This window comes from Pelodiscus sinensis, chromosome 3, assembly GCF_052426305.1.
Source record: "Pelodiscus sinensis isolate ZL-2025 chromosome 3, ASM5242630v1, whole genome shotgun sequence".
Classification (NCBI taxonomy): domain Eukaryota; kingdom Metazoa; phylum Chordata; order Testudines; family Trionychidae; genus Pelodiscus; species Pelodiscus sinensis.
In genome coordinates, this window is record NC_143054.1 from 202,272,256 (window position 1) to 202,287,722 (window position 15,467).

The 15,467-nt window shown below is 53.2% G+C and overlaps 1 protein-coding gene across 2 annotated transcripts in view; it reads left to right on the forward strand.

Annotated features, from left to right (window-relative positions):
* The first annotated feature begins 1,118 nt into the window (after positions 1 to 1,118).
* SLC8A1 (solute carrier family 8 member A1) overlaps positions 1,119 to 15,467 on the forward strand; it is a 308,938-nt gene continuing 294,589 nt past the window's right edge. The window contains exon 1 of one of the 2 annotated variants that reach the window (XM_089777614.1): positions 1,119 to 1,475. The gene's annotated coding sequence lies outside the window, so the exon portion shown is untranslated. The remainder of the gene's footprint in view (positions 1,476 to 15,467) is intronic. The other variant, XM_089777615.1, reaches the window with a different exon arrangement.

The following is a 15,467-nucleotide window of genomic DNA, read 5'->3' on the forward strand; positions in this document are numbered from 1 at the left end:
AGCGTGCGCCAGCCTCCACCCCAGCCCAGTAGGCTGCTCCCCTTTAACGGGAGGCGTGGAGGGCTGACAGCGGCTCGGGCCCCAGTATGCATGGGCCAAGGACCATCGTAAGGCTGGCCTTCCAGTGCTATGAAGGGAAATACATTCAAGACTGTGAGGCGCTCACATCCCCAGAAGCAAAGTGACCCTCAGCTCAGCGTGGCGCTCAGCACTCTGACCCGAGCCTGCAAAGCCGTTAAGATGCGTGTTTAATTTTAAGCATGCGCCCAGCCCTACAGAGGTTAAGGGGACAAAGCTAAGGGGCAGAATGCTCCGCTCCATGGTTGCAGGATTGTGCCCTACCACAGGCAGGGATCTGGACAGCATGGCACAGACCACATCTTTAGACAGCCAATCCCCTCTTGGCATTGCCCTTGGCTTTCCTTGACTTCTGAACGCTAGGGGGAACGCACGGCCGCAAAGGGGCAGCATTAAGGTGATCTGCACTACCTTAGGTTTCTCTTCTCCTGCTCTGCACATAGAACATCATATCGCCAGAGGGCTGGGTCAGACCCTCCCAATGTGAGCCAACAAGGAGGTGGCTAAAGAGGAGGATTCCCTCCTTCCTTCCCTCCCTCTCTCATTTATTTATAGACAGATATGCCGGGACTTTCCCAAACTGCGGTTTCCATTCTTCAAGGTTTGAGGCATTTATATGTCCCAGTGTGGCTACTGCTACTGTTACTAGTCTGGAAGCAGCCTGTCACATTTCTCCTGCGCATTCTCTCTCGCTCGCCCTCAAAAATGTGACTCTGACCATTCTGCTGCAACAGACGGGATGTAAATCAAGCTGAAATCTTTCCAAGGCACAATCTTACAAAGCCTGACCTATAAGAAAAGTGAAACGTGTTCTCAGAAATAAAGATACAAATCCTTACATTTTAAAAAAGTGTCTGTCTTTGTGATGTGTGTGTCCCCCACTCCTAACAATTACCGTGCAATTCTTTTGAGAAGTTATGGGCAAACAGTCAAGATTTGCATGAGACTGAAGCCATTTTAAGTACAGTATAAACCTAAGCAGCATATTTTATGGTTGCATATACTAGTCTGCAACGATTTGTTCAGCATGCCCTGAAAAGAAAATATGTAATCTTCAAGTTAATTTGAGAAAGACGTTGTGGCAGGGGGCTGGGGGTGTAAAAGTACCAGGCAGAAAGGATTTTTTCTAATCATTTATGTGTTGGATGAAGCACAAAGCTGCCAGATAGCTTCTTTTCGACAGCTTGGAGTTACTGTTGGGAACAGATCCATGTATGGAAGCAAAAGCAGAAAAGCACAGATAAGCTGAGACACAGCTATGCAAACCATGTTTAGAGACACTTAAAGGACAAGCTCCTTTCTTTCGGGTAAATTTAGAGAAGCCATCGTATGAGGTCCTTTTTCCATTCAGCCTTGCACACAGCTACTGAGACTTACCAGCGGTGAGTGAAATCAATGTAAGTGTTGTCTATGAATGTATAGCTTAGATATCGGGTGTCCCTGCTCTCCTAAGGAAAACTGTGCATCTGGGGGTGTCCGAAGAGAGATTCTGGTTGGGATCCAAAGAAGAGGCACTGAGTTGAATAGGATTGCAGCTAGGGAAGCAGAAACTTTGATGGAAAGAGAAATATTGCAAAATTAATATTTTATCACTGATCGTCTGCTATTTGGGCTTTATGAATTGAGTGATGTAAAACCTTCAGTAAGACAGGGCCCTGACAGCGTGCTTATTTTTTAGTGTCTGCCTCTTTTCTGTGTCCATGTATCAAATGTGTACAAATAATGTCTGCCTTTTCTGTGTTTTTGCATGTCTTACTTTTGTTTTGAGAAATGCATCTCTTTAGTGGTGTGGGTTGAGCTGAATGGACACAAGGAAGAGCTGATTTGTAAACGACTTGTGTTTCCTGGCACTTGAAGGCAATTTCTCAATGTTTCTCTGTAAATATGAGGTTGATTACATCCTGTGCAAAGATTTGTGCATGATTTTAACCATGAAAACCACTCTCCCCCCCCAAGAAAAACAGCTGGGTCCATCCTTGTGTCAACCTATTTCTTGCAGGGAGTATTTCAGGAACATAAAGCTCTGTAAAAAAGGTTTTCCTTCCAACCAATATCTATTCAACATTAAATTACATTAGTATAATAGCCTGTGCATTGCCAAAAAGCAGAGCTAGGTACCCATCATAAATTAATGTGATGTATAGAGAAAGCATTTGATTAAACTGGATGTATAAAGGGCTTTACATCCTTAGTCTAAAATCTTGTTTATTTTGAATCCGATGATTAAATCATGGTATTGTCGCAAGGCTACAGAATAGAGTTTTGGGGTCAGTTCAGGTGTTATAATGAGGAATTCAGAGTCCAGCTACAAATAGGTAAAGAAGCATTTTAATTTTTCAGGTGGCTAATAGACTGGAAAAAATAAGTTATCATAAGTAAAACTGTTTGGCAAGAATTGAAAAATATGAAAATGACTGAAAATTCCAAGGTTATACTGAAGCATAACAGAAAATATTGATCATTACACCCTACAGTCTTGAATATTTTTATTTTTTCTTGAATTTATTTAATAATTATCACCCCTATGTTAATATAAAAAAATAACAGACCATTTGGTTGTGACTCCAAAGTTAAGGCTGTGTTCCACAAAGGGCTTAATACGGGGCATAAATTCCAGTTTTTCCACTACATTTCACTGATCTTTCAGCGTGAAATTCCACAGAATCCTTCTGGATTTTCTGTGCTGCTTTTTGTTCATTTACTTTTCACTTTTTAATGGGAAATGTTTGAAAATGGGTTGTGACTGAAATGTGACTGTGGCATCCCAACACTTTTTTGTTCTTGATTTAAAAGCAAACACACATATATATACACACACACCCTACAGAAGAGTTGGCGGAGAGATTAACCTTGAGCAAAATGTCAAGCAATGGGTAAATTTGAAAATAAATATATTTGGATTGAGGATTGTTTTGTGCAGTTATTCACCAAAATACTGTTATTCTCTCCGTCGTACACTCAAAACAGCCTCTGCCAATGCCTACTCTTCTGTCAGATTTTATCCTTTAACAGAAGGTTTTAGGTGCAGCTGCTGATGGATAAAATCCTCTCCCTCAGTGGCGTAGTTTTCCTGAGTCCCCTAGGAACAGCAGTTCCCTATTTCTCCCTTTTGCAAACTGAGCCATTGCAACACGACAGAGCACTACTCTAAAGACCCACAGTGAAGTCCTGGGAGGACGTTGTTTGGAAGGGGGGCATGGTAAGGGGTGTGCTTGGGAAGGGAGCACTGTACAGGTCCTGTTCAGCAGCTGTGTCTGGTAGCAATCTTAACTGCTCCGCCTGAAGCTTTGTCTGAGCGCAGAAACACGGAGGCAGACAGGTGAAAATGAGACTGCATCTGTGATCCAGCTAACTAGGAGAATAAAGGTCACCTCAGTCAGCTAGTTGGGACCCAAATTCATGCCAAACGCTGCTCGGGTGGGCTCTGAAGAATGAAATTGAACTAGCAGAGACCTGCAAAATAACTTGGGACCCTGAGGATTGTTTGTCAGAATGGTGCACAAAACGATTGTCTCCCCCGGTGTTGGGGCCAGAGAGAGCTGCTGTCTGACGACCCGCATGGCGTAGGCCAGTTCCTGGGAAAGCCACACACTGTTTGCAGGGGAGTGTGGGGCTGCACCAGGCTGTGGTGATGAACCTCAGGCCTGCCGGTCGCACGCAAAGAAGCCTCTGTAAGCCTGGGGCAGACTGGAGAGCCCTCTCCGGAGAGCCCTCTCCGAAAAGTTACAGCCCCAGCTTGCTTTTAAGCTCAGGTTTCCCATAACAGGTTCAAATCTGGCTCCAGGGAAGCACCCCAGGGAACTCAGGGTAGGTGGGGAGACAGATACAAGGGTCTCAGTGACAGCAGCTCTAGCCAGTTCCACTAGCGCTCAGCACGCTTTCGCTGTCACTGGCCCGGAGCAGGCATGTGGAACAGCACGTGGATAAATAGTTTCCCAGAGGCCAGCGGTGGCTGAGCTCTCGAGGGAGGCTTGGTAAAGCTGCTGGTGCCAGGGAGTGTTAGTTAAGTGCATCACAAGGCAGTCTGGCCTAGTGGACAGAGCATCAGTCTGGCATCAGGACAGCTTGGTGAGTGACTTGGGAAAAAAACCACTTCCCTCTCTTGGCCTCTTTCCCCTGCCACCCTCCTGTCTGCCCATGGAGCGTGTCTCCCAGCGTGTCTGCCCTCTGCTCCTCTGGCAGCACCAGACCCCAACCTCATAGAAACAGCAACAAAGAAGTGAGCTAATGCCCCGGGTCTGACTCATGAGTTTGGGTGCTGCAGGGTTTGGCTGAAACTCCTTAAAGAGCCAGCACCGGGTTCACCACTCACCGCTGGCATGCGCCTCGTGACTCACCTGGAGATGGGTCCATCACCAGCCGGTCACCCCTTGCTGTGCTCGCTCGCTCTTAGTGACTTGGCCTCTGTCAGCGTCTCTCAGGACGGGCTGTCCTCTGCCAGGCCAGGCCAGGCCACCCTCATCCTATGGCCAAAGCTGTGCCACTTCCCCACGGCTGGCGGGGAACCCAGGTGTGTGCCGTGTGCCACAGCTGGGCTCTACTTACTCCCAGACCTGGTTACGAGCTGCCTGGGCTGTGTCCTGCTCCCTCCTGCCGGCATGGCCCTGCAGCTCTTTCCCATTAGCTGCAGCCCAGCTCCTGCAGCTCAGGAAGCAGCAGCGGGCTACTCTCCCTGCTAGTCTCCACTCCTTAGCTCAGGAAGCCCCACCCATGCCTGCCCAGGTGTGCTTCCCCCTTAATTCAGCATTACAGAGCTCTGGCTGCCCTCCAGGGACACCTGTGCAGGTTACTGGCCGTCAGCACTCTTGACAGTCAGTCCCAGGTGAATGGAGCAGCAAGTATCATTTGTGGCTCTTGAAAATCTTGGCCTGCCTGGCTGGAACGCCCCAGCTCAGCAAAGCAGCCATGTGATTGAGGAGCGCTCACCATGGGACGAGTGCACCTGAATCCTGAGGCCCATGTGAAAGTCCCACCCAGTGTTTGTACAGAGCTGTGTTTAGATAAGCTGGGGGGCAGACTTCACCGCTCTTCTCCAGGGTCTCAAAAACCCAACTTCTGGAGACCAGAGTTCAGCCTCAAAGGGTTTTCAGCAAGGGTTGCCCAGGGTCGGCCTCCTCTCCTTTAAGGAACTGCAGAAATGAATTCCATTCAATAGCTTCATACACCCTTATGATGAAGAAACAAAGACTGACCTGATTTGTGCACGATAGCAGAGGTATTTCATAACCCACTGTTAATAGAAACAGAGAGAAACCCAAAAGTAAAATGGGACCAGTTCACTCCTCACAAAACACAGGAAGAAACCAGGAGATCCCAGAAGCATAGGGTTTGGGTCACCCAAGTCCCTGTGAGTGTCTCTGATCACCGAACCTGCACCACGGGCTGTGTCAGACCCAGCTCTCTGCTTGCTTGCAGGGATCCTCAGCTGGGACCCAGGCTGCCTCTTCCCCTGCTGTGGATCACTGCTAGGCAGCCAGCTCGCTCATTAGCCAGTCAGCTAAGTTGCAAGGATACAGACTTAATGAAAACCCTGCTACAAGAAAATACATAAAACCTGGGAATAACCAAACAGAAATGACTTCCCCATTGCTGCATGTAGAGAGAAGCTGGTGAATCGCACTGGCTGAGAGAGGAACTAGAACAGTTTGTCTAAAATCAAAACCACATGCCAAGCCTACAACTAACCCAGCAGAAGTGCTTTTCCTCCCCAGGTTTCCCTTGCCGCAATTAGCCTGGCCCGTGTGCCCTGGTAGAGGGTTAATATCAGCATTACCTGCTGCAGAGTGAGGGCCAGCAGCCTGCTCTCAGCAGGTATGTCTACACTACAGAGTTTTTTTCGGGCAAATGGCCGTTTTTCAAAAAAAAAAGCTTCACTTAAGTCCACACTGCAATTGTGTTCTTTCGAAAAAAACTGGAAAGAACAGGGGGTTTTCTAGCGTTGGTGATCCTCTTTCTACGAGGAAGAACCCTTTTTCTGAAAGAGCTCTTTTGGGAAAAGGCCTGTGTGGATGGGGAAGGGAGTTCTTTCTGAAGAAGAGGAAAGAGGAGAGGGCACAGGTAGCCTGGTGGCCACTCGTCCATAGTAATCACAGTTTAAATGTGAGACAGCTCCCGTTCAGTGTGGATACCATCTTTCGAAAAAGCAGATTGCTTTTTCAATGCGCTTTGGCAGTGTGGACGCGCTTTCGGAAGAAGTTTTTTGGAAGATCTCTTCGGGAAAAGCTTCTTCCAAAAGGAGCCTGCTGCCTAGACACAGCCAGCGTCTCCCAGCCGCAAGCCTTAGCAAAGCAGCTGCCCTGCTTGCCTGTTCATGGAGTCTGAGCCCAGCCACAGAGCCAGACCCTCTTGGAGCAAACCCCAAACTGCCACCCCCAATTGCAGAAGTGTCTGGGTGCGGAAGCTAAATCTGCCTAGCAACAATGCCCCAGACACAGCTCGTTCCCACCCGCGATTTGTTTTTTCGGAAAAGCCTCCTCATGGGCTTCCGAAGGAGCGTGTCTGTTCTTCCGCAAAAGAAAGCGGAAGAGCAGACGCATTCCCTGGATGTGGCAGAGGTTTTCCGGGATACCCCCGTAGTGTAGACATAGCTAGAGAGACCTCCCTGTCGTGTGCCGGGGTTACATTTAGGCTAGCCCCATGGAGCTGGTCCCTTTGCTCATGCACAGCCTCTGGTGGATGGGGGAAGGGGGAGAGAAAGGTGATTCATTGCCTCCTGGGCAGATGGGGCCAGGGCATCCAGTCTGAGCTCCCACATAAGCCAGGCCCTGGAACTAGGCTGAGCATGCTCAGCATCCAGTGAGTGCAGCCTTTAAAGAAAACCACACCCGCATGAGGCCAGGCAAGAGAATTTGGCAAACTGGGGCTGGTTCAAAGCAATCCCAATCCTCCCCCTCCCCCTCCCGATGAATGAAATATTTACAGCCTGGACGAAGAGTCTGAAAACATCCCTTATCCCAGAGGACAGCTCGTCCAGAGTGAGATCCAGCTCCATGGACAAGTCCTTTCCCCAGCTGAGATCCTCCTCCTGCCAGGGTCTGCTGTTTCCCTGGCCTAGGAAGGCCCCATCCCTGCAGTGTCCGAACACCTGCCAATCAGGCAGTAAGACGTGACTGACGCCCTTTTCCTCCCCAGGGAGGAACGTGCACAGTGGGCGGTGGGGGCGAGGTGCTGTCCAGCTGTTCTGTTTAGGTTGGAGCCAGAGCTAAAGAAATGCTCCTGGCCCATGGAGCAGAAGGGAGGTGAGGCTAGTGTGGGTGCTTCCTTTCTGGGGGAGTTGTTCCCACAGCCCCCCAGAAAGGGCTGGCCCCTGCACAGACCAGCTCAGCCTCCCTTTTCACCTGTCTGTAGCGGGGTTAGACCCCGGGGCGATGAGGGGAGCCCTGGTCCCCCAGGGCCTGGCAGTGCAGGAGGGCGTGGCTTTGCACCCGGTAAAGAGAGGCGTGGCATGCCGAGACACAAGGCCTGGCAGTGCAGGAGGGCGTGGCTTTGCACCCGGTAAAGAGAGGCGTGGCATGCCGAGACACAAGGCCTGGCAGTACAGGAGGGCGTGGCTTTGCACCATGTAAAGAGAGGCGTGGCATGCCGAGACACAAGGCCTGGCAGTACAGGAGGGCGTGGCTTTGCACCATGTAAAGAGAGGCGTGGTATGCCGAGACACATGGCCTGGCAGTACAGGAGGGCGTGGCTTTGCACCCGGTAAAGAGAGGCGTGGCATGCCGAGACACAAGGCCTGGCAGTACAGGAGGGCGTGGCTTTGCACCAGGTAAAGAGAGGCATGGCATGCCGAGACACAAGGCCTGGCAGTGCAGGAGGGCGTGGCTTTGCACCATGTAAAGAGAGGCGTGCCATGCCGAGACACAAGGCCTGGCAGTGCAGGAGGGCGTGGCTTTGCACCAGGTAAAGAGAGGCGTGGTGTGCCGAGACACAAGGCCTGGGAGTCTGTTCGCTTCAGCACCATGTGTATTCCCAGCATGTGCCGCGCACGTGTGGCTGTCATGCTGGGCTCACTTGAAATGCAAGCCCCTGCGGTGAGCTTGCTGGAGAGAACTCGTCCCATCGCCTGGATGTTCTGCTGTGCCAGTCTGGACCACAGAGGGCAGAGCAGACGTGGCGCACTCTCGAGCATCGATGTCAGCTTCCCCCATGGAGCGCATGCCCTGTTGGGTGCAGTGATGCACCCCTAGAACCCCAGCCAAGGCCAGATTAAGGGCGGGGGGCTAGCCGGGCAGTTGCCTGGGGTGCCAACCTATGGGGGGTGCCTGATGGCAGCTGTAAGGGGCACCGCACACCCAGGGCCAGGGGCCGCATGGCGCCCCTTAGAGCTGTCATCAGGCACCGGGTGCCCAGGGCCAGGGGCGGTGCGGCACCCCTTAGAGCTGCAATCAGGCACCGTGCACCCAATTGCAGCTGTAAGGGGCTCCACGCACCCAGGGCCAGGGGCCTCATGGTGCCCCTTAGAGCTGCCGTCAGGTGCCGGGTGCCCAGGACCGGGGGCAGTGCAGCGCCCCTTACAGCTGCCATCAGGCACCGTGCGCCCAATTGCAGATGTAAGGTGAGCAGTGCGCCGGGGGGCAGGGCCGCGCATGCATCACACGCCCACTAGGGGCGGAGCCACGCATGCATCACACGCCCACTAGGGGCAGAGCCACGCATGCATCACACGTCCACTAGGGGCAGATCCACGCATGCATCACACGCCCACTAGGGGCAGAGCCACGCATGCATCACACGCCCACTAGGGGCAGAGCCACGCATGCATCACACGCCCACTAGGGGCAGAGCCACGCATGCATCACACGCCCACTAGGGGCAGAGCCACGCATGCATCGCACGCCCACTAGGGGCAGATCCACGCATGCATCGCACACCCACTAGGGGCAGAGCCACGCATGCATCACACGCCCACTAGGGGCAGAGCCACGCATGCATCACACGCCCACTAGGGGCAGAGCCACGCATGCATCACACGCCCACTAGGGGCAGAGCCACGCATGCATCACACGCCCACTAGGGGCAGAGCCACGCATGCATCGCACGCCCACTAGGGGCAGATCCACGCATGCATCGCACACCCACTAGGGGCAGAGCCACGCATGCATCACACGCCCACTAGGGGCAGAGCCACGCATGCATCACACGCCCACTAGGGGCAGAGCCACGCATGCATCACACGCCCACTAGGGGCAGAGCCACGCATGCATCGCACACCCACTAGGGGCAGATCCACGCATGCATCACACGCCCACTAGGGGCAGAGCCACGCATGCATCACACGCCCACTAGGGGCAGAGCCACGCATGCATCACACGCCCACTAGGGGCAGAGCCACGCATGCATCGCACACCCACTGCCCGGGGTGCAGGAATGGCTCGAGCTGGCCCTGGCTCCAGCTCCCAGGGAGGCGGAGGCTGGCGGAGGGCTCTAGGCTCTGGGCGCTGGGCCGGCGGGGTGCGCGGTGCCTCGAGCAGCCTGGTGCAGGACTGGCTAGCACCATGCAGATGACAGCTGGTGACTGGTGCGCTCTTTGGCCCAGCAGGCTGAGCTCCGCTAGATCTGAGTTCTACAGCAGAAGGCCAGCGCTGCCCCATGGCAGGGTTAGGTGGAGTTCAGGAAAGTGAAGCTCTGGAACAGGCTTCCAAAGGTGATGGTGGCATGCGGGGATGTTTCAGAACGAGTGAGCCGTGCATCTCTCAGGCAGGCTCCGGGCAGAGCCCTGCGTGGATACAGCTTGATCTGAATCCACACACGAGTCGCAGATGTCTGCATTCACACCTGGATACAGGGCTCTAGGCAGCGGCGGGTATAGGGCAGGGCGGCTGCTCCAGGCCCCGCGCTTCAATAGGCCCCGCGCTGAGCCCCGCAAAACTCTCACTGCCCCTGGCTCTAGGTCTTGGTTCACCTGGTCCTGCATCTGCACAGAGGTCTGGAAGTGATGGGGTCTAGCCCTACAGTTCTCTGCTTCTATGGTCCTCAGCCCTACGTGCCGACTCCAGGGGAGCTCAGCACGTACCGGCAGCAAAGCTCCTCTCTCTGTCCCCAGCGCCTCCTGCCCACCGGTGGCCCCGCTGACCCACTCCTTCCCCTCCCTCCCAGCACCGCCAGCCACAAATAAGCGTTCAGGACACTGGCGGGGGGGGGGGGGGGGCAAGGACACAGCGTGCTCAGGGAGGGGGCGGGGCAGAGGCTTGGGGAGAGGGGTGCGACGGGGGCGGAGGTGGAGCAGATGGGGTGGGGGTGGGGGCTTGAGGGAAGGGATGCAGTGGGGCTGGGAGCAGAAGAGGAGTCGAGCACCCTCTGGCTAGAGGGGAAGTCAGTGCCTATGTCCTGACCGGGATAAATCAACTTAGATCACTTGTCACTTTCTCGTTCTGCAGAGGGCTTGGCCCTGAACTGCTACCAAAACGCACTTAGGAGCCGTCAGACCTGTATGTGGAAATGACTCTCAATGCTGGATGTTGATATGGATGAAAGAACAAAGGGGTTTACACAAGGGTCCAAGGGAGCTCAGCATGATGGAGGAGCTGGACCAGCCTCCTAGGACTTGGCCCGGGTTCACAATCCTGGGCCCTGGAATGCTCGGCCCTTTCAATGATGCTATTTGTCATGCCTCCATCCCTGTAGACTCTGGGGCTATGTCGACACTGCAGCGCTACCTCGCGTCTTCACAGCAAGCCCGTTATTTCCAAATCTAACGGCCTCGCTATTTCGACATGCCTGGAAATCTCATTGCACAGAGGAAGGGATGCTTTGGAATAGCGGGTTATTTTGAACACAGCACCAGATCACAGAATCAGCTCCTTTGCAATAAGATTGAAATAAGAGACACCGTTTGCAAAGCTCAAATTGCGTCTCTTATTTTGAGCTGCAGTGCAGTGTAGATGCACCAAGTGCCGCCCAACCTGTAATGCCTTTATCCTCACAACACCCCTGGGATTGGAAGCAGGCCGGTGCTATCACCCCACTATACAGAGAGGGAACTGAGCCCTCCCTCCCCCCAACACACAAAGTGATTTGCCCGAGGTCAAACGGCCAATCTGTGGCAAAGCACAGAATTCAACCCACATCTTCCAGTACTAGGATAGGGCTCTCACCATTGGACTGTCCTTTCCCCTTTGGGCCCAGGGCCAGTTTTGCATTGCTGAAGAGTCACCCTACTAGCTTTGTAACATCCTGTGTCAGCAACCTCAGAAGGGAAATTTAGTCCCCAAATTCTGTCCATCAGTGCGGAGCCCTAAGGCTGGGGCTGACAGAAGGGGGATGGGGGAATTCTTGTCCCCCAAATTCAGCATGAAATGTCACACAGACTTTTTAAAAAACTTCAGCTGTAATCCAATAGTTTGTTCCAGCCACGAGGATTTGAGTCTTCGGGGCGTTACCAGGTGCGAATGGGGGTAATTTCAGGGCACCGAGGGATTGGAGCAGAATTTGGTGTCTCGCTGCACATTGCAGATGGAAATATTCTCCGGGCTCCATGGTTCTAGGAGAGGACATCCCAGAGCATGGGCAGCCACTGGCTCTCCAACCTGTCCCTCATTCCTACAGTCAGCAGTAAGGTCTGCACCATCCTGGCTGCTTCTTATGTTGCCTCTACCAGGCTCCTCCACCTCTGCTGGGGGTGCCCTTCCTACAGGGCCAAGCTACCTTCTCTCCCTGGCCTGAAGGAGTGGCTGCAGGACTCCCCTGCCGCCCCTTGCTGCCCTCAGCTCCCTGGCTCTCTCTCAGCTCCATGGATTCCTATCCAGGTGAGCATCATCCTTTAGTTTGGCCTCACTGCTCGCTGGTTCCTCCTCCAGGCTGCTTTGCTCCCCTAGCCAGCCTCCCCATGCAGAGCTGCTCTGGGGTGAAGACCCCATCACCAGGCCCCTCAGTTTGGGGTTGCAGGCTCATGACAGAGAGAGAAGGTAGCGCTCTGCCCTTGCATGGCGCAGCACAGACGGCTCCGTGTACCCGTCTGAACCGAAAGTCACACTCCGGAGGGAACTGTACCAAGAGCAGCGGGAATGAAAAAGGGCCCAGAGATCACACGTGAGACGAGAGATTATCAACAGGTAAAATGTGCGTCGGGAGGCCCGTGGGTGACTAGCGGTGTCTTTAAGGAGCAAAAGGGGACAAATACCAAGATGAGAGAGGACTCTGCTTCTTGTGGAAGTTGGTGCAGTGGAGCCTTGACCTCTAGGTGCAATGGGAGTCAGGAGTGTAACTAGGAGCGGAGGGAGGAAATTTAGACTAGATGAGGACCATTTCCCAAAGCAAGAGGTTGTTTAGACTGGAATGGCCTCCCACGGGAGCTGGGGAGACGGGGGGGGGGGGGGGAGTCCTTCACTTGGCTTATTTTGAAGTCCTTGAGAATGTGCTGCAGATCACAACCTCACACGGGCAGGCAGACATCAAAGGCAGCGCGATGAGCTGTCTGTCTTTCCAGCCCTTAGGATGCGTTCAGATTGTGCGCGCTGCTCAGGAACCCCTTGTTACACAGAAATAAGACTTTCCCCTGGAGTTGGCAAATCAGTGCCCAGTGACAACATCCTCCACCACTTCCTGCTCGTTTACAAAGCTTTCCTCACTTTTACTTGGCTCGTTTTCCTCTCTTCTCAGACAAGCAAAGCTGGGACTTGGAAGGAGACACAGCAGTGGGGAAAAACCAGCATTCTGGAGGGGCAGGAATGTGCCAACTAAATCGCTTCTAATTTTTCATCTCCTTGCTGGGGCCTGCTGAATTGCCCTCAAAGCCCTCTTCATGTGAAACTATCCCCTTCCGACCATACCTGTACTCCAGCCCCAGGTTGGGCATCCCACCTGGCATCCTTCTCCTGGGAAGGCACCAAACGGTGCTCCTGGCAGAGGCTGTCTGTCTGCTCCTGAGCAGCTAGAGGGGTCACTGTGGAAAGGAGAGAAGATTTTCCCACCTCTGTTGGATGGAGCTGACACTCTGGGTGCATCTAGACTGGCAAGAGTTGCCAGCTGTCTACACTGGCCGCTTGAATTTGCACAAGAGCACTGACTTTCTAATGCTCAAAATCAGTGCTTCTTGCTCCTGCTCGGGAAAAAGCCCTCTTATGCAAGAACACTTGCTCAAGAGGGCCAGTGTAGACAGGGAAGAACTGTTTTGTGCAAAAAAGTCCCAATGGCTAAAGTGGCGATCGGGGCTTTCTTGCGCAAAATCGCGTCTAGACTGGCCACGGATGCTTTTGCGCTAAAGCACTTTTTGCACAAAAGCATCCCTGCCAATCTCGACGCGCTTTTGCGGAAATACTTTTAACAGAAAAATCCTGCCAGTCTAGACACAGCCTCTAAGTAACAACACCTCCAGGCTGGGATCGGGATGCACAGCAAGGCCCCTCAGGGCACTGCCAAGTTTCAGGGCTGGCAGCTGCCCAGGGAAGACTGCACTGGCGCCCCAATGACCCGAACAGGAGGGCATTTCACTGTGGTACAAAATGAGGAATTGCCCCCGGAGGCCTCCCTCACCCCATGCTAGACTCAGCAAAGCAGCCAGATTCCAAACCCTGAAGCTTTGCGTTTCCAGCTGATGGGAGGGTGCTTAGGGTGGGGGTGATTCACGAGGAAGGGTTCAAAGGGTCAATACTGACACTGGTGTTGACTGACTAAGGGAGGGGGCCATGAGCAGGAGTGTGCCAGTACTTGTAGGGCATGAATCCCTGGGGGACATGGTGGCCCATCTGGTCCGGTGTCATCTCTCTGACAGTGAGCTGGGCGGAGACAAAGGCAGGAATCCCATAGGGTCCCTGTGACAGGGCGTTTGCCCTGCACTGTCCCTTTAAGGGCAAAACCCCAGCCCTGAGCAAGGGCAGCAAGCAAAGCCCCAGCTGAGGCAGCTCAGGCTAATTAGGGCCCAGCTGTGGGTGATATAAAGAGGGCCTGCTGGAAGGGGGAAGGAGGTGGAATTGCATGCTGCTTTGGATAGAGAGTAGTAGGGCCCTGACTGCTAGGGCAGCGCAGTGGGGATGGGGCTGTGGGGAGGCGGGCAAAGGCAGCACGTCCACACCCCTTTGCCTGTGATGAGTGGCTGTTACAGGTGCAGTTTGCTCCTCAAACAGAGGCTAGATGAAGGCTGTCAGTAGGTTACTGAGGGAAGGTTGGTGCAGGGAACGGAGTGTTCCCTGAGGGGAGATCCCAGGAAATGATAAATGCCAACCCCTGGAAGGGGGGCTCAGATGCTGGTGTGGGCAGTGCCGGAGGGCAGTATCCTGAAGGGGATGCTGTGGCCAAAGAGAAACATGGGGAGACATTGGCTAGGGGGAGGCATCCAGCCAGCTGAACCAGCTAATTCCCAGGATTGCCAGCTGGAGGTGCTATGGTGGTGCCCTGTGGCAGTCCTATTATAGGAAATCTCCCTGGCAGTCAGAGGCTGGCTTTGGGGCTTACAGCCTCACATCTGTACCTACCAATGGCTGCTCTGGCTTTTCTCGCTATGCCTCTTGCTAGGTTTCATCAGGCTAAGCTCTCAGCCTTGGCAATCTCTTGTGGCAATGAGTGCCACAGGTGAATGTGTGCTGTGGGATTTCTTCTCCATGTGTGGCTTGCAGCACTCCCTTCAGTACAGGCCATTAGCCAGGATGGGCCAGGATCGTGTCCCTAGCCACTGTTTGCTGGAAGCTGGGAATGGGTGACAGGAGATGGATCACTTGATGATCACTTGCTCTTCGTTCCCTATGTGGCACCAGGCATTGGCCTACAACACCCTCCCTCCTGCCCAAACCCTGCAATTCCACCCTGCTCCCAGGCAGCTCCCTCCCACACACTGAACCCCTAATTTTTGGACTCATTCCAGAGCTTAGGGAGCCCCACAAAATCTACTAGCCCCAGAACCACAGAAGAATTAGTTCGACCCAGATCACCAGCAGCCACTGGCTGCCCCGGACCGGTGGCTTTAAGTTAGGAGCCTAAATATAGTTATGTGCAGCGGCGGTCAAAAAGGCAAATAGGATGCTAGGAATTATTAGGAAAGGGATAGAAAATAAGACCCAGAATATCTTACTGCCCCTGTATAAAACTATGGTACGCCCACATCTTGAATACTGTGTACAGATGTGGTCTCCTCACCTCAAAAAAGATATTTTGGCCTTGGAAAGGGTTCAGAAAAGGGCAACTAAAATGATTGGAGGTCCCATATGAGGAGAGGTTAAAGCGACTGGGACTTTTCAGTTTAGAAAAGAGGAGACTGAGGGGGGATATGATAGAGATCTATAAAATCATGAGTGGTGTGGAGAGGGCGGATAAAGAAAAGTTATTTATTAGTTCCCATAATAGAAGAACTAGAGGACACCAAATGAAATTAATGGGTAGCAGGTTTAAAACTAATAAAAGAAGGTTCTTCTTCACACAGCGTGTAGTCAACCTGTGGAACTCCTTGCCAGAGGAGGCTGTGA